The sequence below is a fragment of the Empidonax traillii genome, unplaced genomic scaffold, assembly GCF_003031625.1.
Source record: "Empidonax traillii isolate 1590-97213 ecotype Southwest subspecies unplaced genomic scaffold, ASM303162v1 scaffold1789:size61191, whole genome shotgun sequence".
Classification (NCBI taxonomy): domain Eukaryota; kingdom Metazoa; phylum Chordata; class Aves; order Passeriformes; family Tyrannidae; genus Empidonax; species Empidonax traillii.
Window position 1 is genome coordinate 2376 of NW_020956982.1, and position 10887 is coordinate 13262.

Consider the following 10887-nt stretch of genomic DNA (forward strand, 5'->3'; position numbering starts at 1 on the left):
GGTGGTGCTCCTCATCCCCAGGGATGGGCAGCTGCCAGAAGAGGGCTGACCACAGCTGGATTTCCTGGTAAAAATAACTCTGTGGCATAAAGTTCCACAGCAGGAAGGGTAGAGAGCAGCTGGGGTTTGACTGCCTCCTGCCACCACACCAACAGAGAACGGGGCAAGGAGGGAATGTCTCTGGTTGACACTGGTAAAAACCAGGGGATGTTTTTGGGAGGCTGGGGAAAGAATAAATACTGGACTAAACTGGTTCCCAGAGCACCTCTGGCCCTCTCACTCAGAGGAGCAGCGATGGTGAAAGAGGAAAGAAAGAGAGGAGGCGAGGAGCGTTGCAGAGAGGAGTGGGGGAAGCTGCCCGGCTCTGCCCCGGGCAGTGATGCTATTTGATTTGTGGTATTTCTTTTGTTTTCCCTGTATCCCAGCAGGATGGGGCTGGGCTGCCTGTGTGGCGTTGGCCCGAGCCCGTTTGCTTTGCCAGGGCGTGGTGGGAGCTGCTTTCCCAGCCCGGCCCAGCCCAGCCCAGGCTGGAGACCGATGCCCCTCTCGCCCACAGGAGCCGGTGCTGCAGCAGCTCCCCTACGCGCAGAGAGGTTCCAAGAAGGACCTGCACGTCCCAGGCTGGCATTTCCACCTTCCTACCGAGGCTTTCCCGTGCGCGGTGCTGGCTGTGCTTCTCCGCCCCGTGACCTGCCGGTGGTCCCGGCCGGCAGCCGGAGGATGCGGCCGCTGCGTGGCGGGGGATGCTCTCGGTCAGGAGGTGATCGTGGAGCCACCTTGGCAGGCAGGGAGGGCCCGTGCCCCGGCGAGGCGAGGGCACCACCAGCACACGGCACACTGGCCACCTCCTTCTCCAGGGGATGTGGTGGCAACGCTGTCCCCGCTCGGTGCTTCCCGGGTCGGGCCAGCGGTTGGATCCTTCGCCCTGACAGGGTTCGTGTGGCAGCGCTGGCAGGAGAAGCCGGTAATTTTCCACTATCCCCGGCGTCGGGAGGCACCGGGCGAGCGCTGCAAACCTGGCCGGGCTCCACGGCGGGTTCACACCTATTGCTTTCGCAAGACGTGCGGTGATAAAACCCCGAAAGGCAAAGAAAGGCCATTGCTCTGATTCACTTAACGTGCCGCAAACCGCCTTGCTTTGTTCCCTCTGCTCTCGCTTTCTCTCCTTCCCCCATTTTGGGAGAGCAGAGGGGGGATATTTCGTGTTCCCAGGCTATTTCGGGCAGTCACAGCCTTGGTGACTCAGGTACCCTGACGCTGCCACCCTGCTCCTGTCCCAGCACTCCCAGCCAGCCCAGGATCTGCATATCGGCTGTGACACCTCCTAACTGCTCAAGATAGATCACTTCAGAAAAAACCTTCCATATGGTCCACAGGATTTATTTTTTTTTTTTTAATGTATTTCTTCTCCCCCTTGCTTCTACAACTGTTACAGGGAGAGATATTTTTCCCCCTGTTTGACATAGATATAATCTTCTTCTGATACACAAATGCCAGATGGCACCACAAAAAAAAGATAATAAATGTGTCTGCAGCCTTCGACTGTTAAGTCTGGGAACCTGGAAATGGCTGTTGGAGGAGCTGGGAGTGGCTGGGTTTGGGGTTGTTTTTCCGCGGGGAGGTGGGGAGGGGACATGGAGCATTTAATCGAAGGTGCTTTGGGGAACCTGGGAATGCTTTGTGTCCACCTCATTCCCAGTCCCTGCTAGGCATTCCGCCCTGGGATTTGCACTGCTGCCGGCGATGAGCAAACCCAAGGAAACCCGAGCAGTGGAGGGAATGTTGTTCTCAAATCTACCTCTGGGAAGAGACTCTGAGACACAACGAGCAGCAGGGAAAGCAAATTCCAGAAACACGATGTTCCTGATGGGCATCTTATGGCTGGGTTTGGACTGCCTTTGGATGGGGTGCTCAGATCCCCTGGGAACAGTGCTGTGAGCACAGTCCCTCCTGCTGCAAGGCAGGTTAGGACCATATTCCTGTATGTAAATGTTGCTTAGCACTAATCTGCTAAAAAGCTTTCTCTAATTACTGGAATGAAAAATGACTGTTGTCTTTCTTTGTGCTCTGGGATAGCCTTGGAAACACGGTCTGCCACCGCAGCAAGGAATTTCCTCCCCAAACCTTTGTTTAATAAACAAATACAAGAGCAATCAGGTTGCAAAGCGCTTTCCTGGAAAAGGGCAGATGGCTTTTTCTCTCTGCTCCAGCTGCTGGGATTTCTCCACACTGGGCTTCCCCTCTTCCCTACCGTCCATGGGGATGCGGGCAGGGATCAGGCAGGACCCAGAATCCTGAGCTGGACTCACAAACAGTCCATCATGACACGGTGCTCACGTTGGGCAAGGACCTCCTAAAAGGAGGGTGGAGCCAGGTGGGGGTCAACCCCTTCTCCCAGGGAACAGAGGAGAGGACAAGGGGAAATGGCCTCAAGCTGTGCCAGGGGAGGTTCAGGTCAGACACTGGGAAAGATTTCTTCAGGGAAATGAAGGTCACTGGAAGGGGCTGCCCAGGGCACTGGGGGAGTCACCATCCCTGGAAGTGTCCAGGTAATGAGTGGATGTGGCACTTGGGGACGTGGTTTAGTGGGGAACACAGTGGTGCTGGGTTAGTGGTTGGACACAATGATCTTAGAGACCTTTTCCAACATTAATAATTCCATGAATCCATGAAAGTGCCGCGCTGCCTGCAGAGTACGGGGTGGACCACAGCTCCCTCCTGGCCAAAATAGCACTGCTGGTGGCCACAAATCTACGGTGGAGGGTACTCCCAGCAGCGGTGGGAAAGGCTGCCCAACTCCTTGACCGTCCCCCCCAGCCCCATCAAGGAATTTTCCACAGCCTTTATTCGGATAACCGGTCACGCCGTCCCCAAACCAGCCGCTGGCCGGTGCTGGAGGTTGTGCAACAGTTTTTTTAAAAGCTTTACCATAAAATGCAAACTCCATGGGAGGCCAAAGGGCAGGAAAACCTGCTTGTGCATGAGGAAATGTAGCTGGGATTGCTTTTATTGTGCCTCGTCTGGAATAACTGCCCGTGCCGGCACGTCTTCTCCAGAGCGAGGGTTTGGCCTGGGATGGGGAGGTGGCACTGCAGGCACGTGCTGGATATCATCCTGGAGGGCTCTTGCCCAGTAAATGTGAGGGGAAATGGATAAAGCACCAGATGGGCATTGCCTGCTTCCCTCTAAATTCTTGATGCCCATCTCTTTCCCGATAGTTTTCCAGGAAGCCCTTGAACCGCTTTCCAGCTTTATTTTTAATGGAAAAGTGGGAGATTGCCACAAATAGCATTTTTCCAGCCTCTGGGCACATAAGGCAGGGAGGAAATATTTGCTGGCTGACCTGCAGCCTGGGCTTTTCCAGAGGCAGCTGACAAGGTTTGCCAAGGAGACCTTGGGCAGATGTGCTGCTGACTCAGGGAACATCAGACTGTGGGTGTTTGATGTGAGCTTGCAGGGCACTGCTGCACATCCTGAGCCCCTACAGGGTTAAAGAACAGAGAAAAGACTGGGAAAATGTGTGTATTTCTCTCAGCTGAAGAGCTGTTGAGGCAGCAAAGCCATTATTAGATTTGTCCCCAACGTTTATTAAGTTTCTGTGTGTCTCTGAGATGTTCCTGCCACTCCTCGCTGCATCTGCGGACATGTCAGCTCCACTAAGGCATTGCCAATTATCCCCTCACCTGTCACAGAAGGTGGCCTCAAATAGGTTTTTTTCCCTTCTTGGGAGCAAAAAGAAAAAGGGGAAAAGAGGCAGCTCAGCAGTTCTGTATTTTAAATGGTGTTTTGTCTCAGGAAGCTGCAGGAGAGCACACACACACACACACACACACAGACACACACGTGTCCGTGCTCACACGTGGGCTGGTGATGCTCCATCACACCTCCCTGCCCTATCCTTGACATTCCTTCTTGGGCTCTGGGGAGAGTTTTGCAGCAGAACAAGAAACAGATAAATCTGGGACCCTTTTCTTTTCTGGTCCTTTTCCCGGTGACTCTGGCAGCCTGGAGAAACTCCCCACAAAATCCGGGATGGGGAAGGATGGGGAAGGGAAGGGGGTTGGGGGTGGATGGGGAAGGATGGGGAAGGGAATGGGGTTGGGGATGGATGGGGAAGGGAATGGGGTTGGGGATGGGGATGCAGATGGAGATGGGGATGGAGATGGAGATGTCAATGAGGAGGGAGGTGGAGATGGGGTCATGGATAGGCAAGTGGATGGAGATGAGAATACAGATAGGTTTAGGGACGGAGATGAGAATAGAGATAGATTTAGGGATAGGGATGGAGATGGAGATAAAGATGAGGAGGGGGACAGGGATGAGGATGGATGGGGAAGGGAATGGGGTTGGGGATGGGAGTATGGAAGGACATGGGGATGTAGATGGAAATGGAGATGGAAATGGGGAGGGAGGTGGGGTTGGGAATAGAAATGGGGAAGGAGATGAAGATGGGGATGAGACTGGGGATGGAGATGGGGATGGATGAGCAAGGGGATGAGGATGGATGGGATTGGAGCTGCAAACTGGGCTGGCAATGGGACACAGGAGTGTGACTGCAGGAGTTGGGGGAACACAGCTCAGTTCCCAGCTCTACTGCACTTCCCCCAGCAAACCCCTGTGCTGCACATCCCTGGCCCCGCTCTCTGGGCACTGCCCTCCCCTGCAGTGTCGTCGCACCTCGCAGGAGCTGTTTAAAGCCTGTAGCAAACAAGCCTTACAGAGATATTTGCTATAATTCCTGATTGTGTGGACTCCGGGGCGACCGATTATCATATTTCCCTGTGATCAAAATGTTAGTGATTATCATAAAGGATGCTTCAGGCTTTGAGGCAGATACAGACTCTTTCAACAGCATTTATTTCTGAAGAACCTTCATCTTTACTCTCTCTCGTGACAGCTGGGTTTTGAGTCATGAGCTGGTTGCAATTACTTTGCCTCTGTAATTCCATCTTTCCCACACTCTTCCTGGCTTCAGAGCCGCTGGAGGACGGTCACCTGTGTGGAGCTGTGCATGAAAATTGGATCCCAGCTGCAGGCAAGGCTAGGAGGAAGTGAACGTGGAATATTTCAATTTAAAGTGTGTTTATTGTGCATTCTGTCACTGATTTGATGTAAAAAAAATTTGCATGCAAATGACAGCAGATTTGCATCTCCCCTTTCATTGACTGCAGATGTTGAAAAAAAAATACTTTTGAGGGTTTGGGCTTTTTTTTTTTTTTTTTTTTTTTTTTTTTTTTTTTTTTTTTTAAGCTTTCAAAACATCTTAGAGGAGATTTTGGCGGCTGCTCTATTAACACATCCACGGAAATGTGCTGACCTCTCCTGAAAAGAGCAGGTTGATGCCAGGGCACGTGCACAGAGGTGTTTGCTGCGGGCTTGGCCTTCCTGAGGTTTCCAGCAGCATTTTGGAAAGATGTGTCCCTTGGACATGGAACTACGTCTCTTATAAAGAGGGATTTTTGCATGGAAACACGTGGAAGGATTTTTCTGAGTAGTGTGAGAATTGTAGTTGGGTTCTGTAACTGTTATAACAGGTTAGAGGAAATCCTAAGGAGCCAGGAGGCAACCAGAGAGCTTTGGAGGCATCTTTTTCCATGGACAGTAGCGGGCACCGGGATAAGGCAGCCCTGGAGCTGAAACTGGGCCTCTTCCCCTTGAACTGGGCAGGTGGCTGAGCACATCTTGGGCAGGGCAGGGGATGGGATGGGATGGGATGGGATGGGATGGGATGGGATGGGATGGGATGGGATGGGATGAGACCTGCCCACAGGGACATCAGCTCTGCAGGGTTCCCCTGCCCCTGCTGTGTCTGTAGCGGAGCCACCTCCGGAGGCCAGTGACTGTGGTCCCTGGGTTTTATGCAGAGCTAGTACAAGCAGCCTTCCCTTGTTTTCTGGGCAGCCCCCACCTGAGGGAAACCCTCTTCCCAGAGGGCTGGTGCATATCCACACACGTGCTGTGCACACAAAATCCCCCGGTGCGGAACGCGCTGCTTTGCCTGTGCTGCCAGAGCTCCTGCAGCAAACCTGCAGCCCCAGCGGGGGAACAGGGCACCATGTGGGTCCTGAAAACCATCCAAGCAAGAGCTGGTTTCCTCTCCTAATCTCCTGAAAATTCAGCCTCTCGCCCGACTCGATTTCTCCCAGTCCTCTGCGCTCCGGCTGCCACACGGGCACCAAGGACTCGCTTTTTCCCTTGTCAAGGTTGGTTTTGTCTTTTTGGACCGGGAAAGCCAGAAAAATGACCAAAGGAAAAAGAAACAAACAGCCCAGGCGGCAAACACAACCAGCAATAAGTGCAGCTGATGAACCGGGCTCTGCCGAGGTTGCTGCGACTCGACAAAAAAAAATTGGCAGCAAAGTTGCCGTTCTGAAGCTGCCAGATTTCAGTAAGATGGTATCTGCGAGAGGTTTTTTAACATTAGCTCCGCAGCTGCCTTCAGCTAAGAGATATAAATAGATTTATACCTCTGTCTCTATGTATATGGGGTTTTATATAGGTGTGAGTGCACGTTAAGTGCCTGCACGTGCACGTGGCTATAAAATATGCACCGGGGCTGGATGGAGCCATCCATCTATCAACTTATTGGCCCGTCTCGTGCTCATTCGGGAAAGGGTTTAAAAGGAATTGCCTAAATACATAATACATGCTGGCTTTTTTTTCCTTTTTAAGAGATGAGTCAAGTCAAATGCTATGATATAAATTTTTAATACCCCCATGACCTGATTTTTTTTTCCCCCCTCTTGTGCGAGGAAGTTAACAATATGAAATGTCTTTCTGTTGTCTCTAATCACGGGCTGATTTGATAAGCTGTAATTATTATTCATGTTTGAGATCTGCAGCTAGGGAGATGCAGGAGGTGTGGGGACCACTGGGATGTTTAGGTTTATTATTATTTATTACTGCTATGAATAAAAGAATAATGATTTCAGAGATTCTGCCAAGTAGTTCAGGCTGCAAATTTAACTCTTTTAAAAACCGTCGCAATCCATTTGAATCGATGAAAGTCTCTTTAATCACTTTTTTTTTGGTTCCTTACTCCACTGGAGGGCTTGGAAAGCCGGAAAAAAAGGAAGGAATGATTTCTGTAGGCCCTATAAAAACTTACTGTGCTTGATGTCTGACCTTGGGCATCCCCTGGCCATCCTGCTCACCTCAGCTCAACTGCTGTTGAAATCCTAGCTCATAAATACAGATCAAGCATTGGACACTGGTTTGGATGAAAGATAAGTTCTCCTGCTCATCCTCCGCATGCGAGACATGATTTATCTTGGATGAAGGAAGGAAAAAGCAGTGTCTGCAGAGTCCTTTGCTGCTTTCCCATCCAAAACCAGTGTGGCACCGGCCATGGAATAAAACAAATGTGTTTGTGGGCTACTGATTCATCTTTCCAGTGATGTAAAGGCTCTAGGCCTCTGACATCTGGGGGTGTGTGGGTGAAAATATATTGCTTGTTTGTTCCTATTACACTCCCAGAGTCGGAGCCAGAATTACCTTCAGTCATAACTCTGTCTTCTTCTGTCTCTGAAAGTATAAGTAAGTCTGTCCTTGAAAGAGAAATGAATGCATTTAAGAGACATTGCTTCCAAAAAAAAAAAAAAAAAAAAAAAAAAAAGAGGGAAAAAAAAAAAGTGGGTGTAGGTTCCAGGAAAAGATGCTTCCACAAATCTCAGTTGTAGGAGGCTCAGCTGATGGCCAGAAACACCAGAAGGAAGAGCTCTGCAGCCAGAGGCCATGGCTTAAAAAATACATGCTCAGGAGGCTGCAATGTGGCTGAGGGAAGGAAGAAAGTCAGCGTGGTGCTGGCGGGAGCAGCCTGGAGCAGCTGCCCACGGCTCGCAGCGGGAAGCAGCTCCTGAGCACGTGCCTTGGCAGGGATTGGTGTCTCTGCAGACACTCTGGTCCCCACGTCCCACCCAAGGGTCTGTTGGTTGGTGGGAATCGTGAAGATGGCAATAAGGAGCTGGGAGGGGCAGTGAGGCTTCTGGGAGGGAAGAAAAGCTACGGCGCTCCTGTGCCGTTATCCCTGTGCTCAGCTTCCCGCACTTGGATCTTCTCCGCAGTGCACTCGGAGGCAAGGAATTAATCTGAGAACACAAAATACACAGATCTCTTCCAAACAACCCTTACAGCCCCCTTATGTTGCAGCTTTATATCTCTCTGCCTTCAACTGTTTTGCACGCTAAAGGAGAGCTCGAATTTAAGATTGTCCACACCAGCACGGCCTCCAGCAAATGACATGGCCTGGACTCCTCTTTTCCAGTGAAGATGATGCCAGATTTTATATCTGCCAGCTCCCGAGCCCACCTTTTTGTGCCACAGTCTCAGTATCTTTCCCTTCCTTTCTCTTACCAGGGCACAGGTCTGAAGACATGAGCCACAACATATGCCACGGTCTCTTCCTAGAGATGAACAAAGTATATTGTTATGCTCCAAATGCGATACTTTTCTCCCCTGTTAAATGTTTTCTTAGACCAACCATCTGTTTCCCTGTCTCTCTTCCATCATTCAATTCTTTGCACGTTATTCAAATTAATTATCAATTAGGAACCAGAACGACTGGATAATCAAATTAGAGAACGGTAAGATGGTCAAAGTAACACAGCACCTTATTAACAGCCTCCAGATATTTAATAAGACAATAAACTCCTCATCTTTTGTTCTAAAGATGAACCTCCAGCCCAGTAAATGAAAACAGTGACACGTATCTCTTCTTGGTCATTTATTTATGAACGTAGGAAACGACACTGAGTAACCCCCTTTCCATTCCAGATTCCAGATCGCAATCTTCTCCTCTCGGATGTCAAACTAACCCAGATAATAAACCAGCCTGAGTCCCACGACATTCCCCAGAGAGATAAGAAAGTTCTCTGTTATATTTTTGCGCTGAAGGGAATCTGGTTTATAAGGCATGAAATTAGCTGTCCTTTAGCTGTGTGGCTGTGCCGAGGGGGGGGCTCTGGTTCTGGGGCTGAGGGCAGAGCGGCAGTGCCGGCTGTGCCCTTGAGCAGCCGTCGGCCCGTGTGCTTGGACCGGCCTCCCACACCCCTCTGCCTCTGCCTCCCACACCCCTCTGCCTCCTCCCGCACCCCTCTGCCTCCTCCTACACCCCTCTGCCTCCCACACCCCTCTGCCTCTGCCTCCCACACCCCTCTGCCCAGCTCGCTGATGGATGATTTATGAGGCTTGGCAGCAGGGCTGGCACACGGGGCGTGGATGAGGATGGAGGAGAGCTGGCTGTGCCCTGTGTGATACCTGAGAGACTCTGGCTCTGGCCATCTGTGCAGTCTGGTGTGCCTAAAGCTTTCCCGCAGAAACCCCTCCGGCTGCTCGGCCTCCTCCTGCAGGTACAGCCACATCACACCGTCACAAAGGTGCTCATCCTCAGCTGTGAGAGCAGAGATTACCCAGAATTCAGGCCAGGAGTCCTGCGGGGTGAAGTCCACCCGCCCCACTCCCGGTGACGGGGCTACCACCTCTAATAACTTGGTAGCTTCCATTTTCAGCTGCCATTTCACTTGAGGGTGGATTTGCGGCTGTGCCAAGAGCACAGATGCCCCAACAGCCCCCTTCGCCCTGGAGGAGCCTCCTTGAGGGGCTGCAGGGTTGCTCAGTTGGGGTTGCAGCAGCCACAAGTTGTGCCATTAACACGAACGGTCACCGCCGCTCCACAGCTCCTCTCCCTCGGGATTATCCCTCCTCCCAAGCCTCTTCCCTCCCCTCCAGCCCCCAGCCCGGACCCCTCAGAGCCCGGCCGCCTGCGAGGCCTCCCCCTCCTCACACTCTCCTAACGCAATTACACGTAATTAAGCGGCACATTCGCATGTCAGACCAAACCCACTGTCCAAGCTGCTCGCTCCGCTCCGCGCCGTGCCAGGCGTCCCTCCGGGAAGAGGATGCAAATCACGGCACCGAAAACATATTACGAGTGGCACGCAAGATCTGTGCCCACTTTGCCCATTGTGTCAAGAAAACAGAAATGCTTGTCAAAATACCAGCTCGAGTAGGAGCTCGCGGCTTCTGGAGGAATAAAAGAACCACGTTGGCAAGTGCAGGACTAGACAGGCAGATGTCCTCCTCTCCACCCACTAGGATTTTATTGGCAATTGAGTTAACAACCTCTTTGCATATGAAAGTAGAGGAGAGGCGCTGCTGCGGCCTCGCTGGCAGGAGACTTGGCTGCAAAACCAGTGAGACATTTGACAAGGAAGCAATATGTTACCAACATCCCTCCATCCCTGTTAGCGGGGCCAAATTGCCACGGCACTTGCAGCCATGTGGAGGCATTAGATGCAAAGTGTTAGACGCCCTGCCATTCTTCCTCGGCATTTTCTCCTTTCTCTTCTCCCTGTTTTTCAGAGCAGCCTGGTCCTGACACTTCTCCTCAAGTGGCTCCGGAGCCAAGCCTGCCCTGTGCTGCTGTATAGCCTTGGAAAATAGGCTGCCAGGTGCTGAACACCCACATTTTGCAGCAATGGCTCATGGCAATGCATGGTTCTGGGATATTTTTCTTTGGTTTCTGTTTGTTGGTTTTTTTTTGTTTGTTTGCTTGCTTGTTTGTTTGTTTGTTTGTTTTTTTCTCTTTCTTTTTCTTTTATTTTTTCTTTTCTTCCCCGAGTTTTGTGGATCCCTGGATAAGTCCTGTGTATCCAAACACACCAGTGGACCCCCAGGAGAAAGGTGCTGTAGAGAACAGTCCCGGGGCAATCTGGGGGGATGCTGCAGTTGGCAGCAGAAACAGATACTGAGCCAGAAATTCCTGGGTCTGGATTCTACCCAGGGAATACCAAAAGGTCACTTGGGGTAAGTCTGGTCTAGGATATGGATCACACAGTTCTGGTCCCCCCTGTTATGACCAATAAACCAGGGTTTATTAGTTGCCTGCCA

The 10887-nt window shown here is 51.3% G+C and overlaps 1 long non-coding RNA gene across 1 annotated transcript; it reads right to left on the minus strand.

The window, feature by feature from the left end:
- Nucleotides 1-4957: 4957 nt before the first annotated feature.
- Nucleotides 4958-9341, minus strand: LOC114071017. Its single transcript, XR_003573990.1, has 4 exons — nt 9256-9341; nt 8353-8402; nt 7495-7547; nt 4958-5041 (listed from the first exon to the last, which is right to left on the minus strand). It is a non-coding gene; the product is annotated as an uncharacterized LOC114071017 (long non-coding RNA).
- Between the last annotated feature and the right edge of the window lie 1546 nt (nt 9342-10887).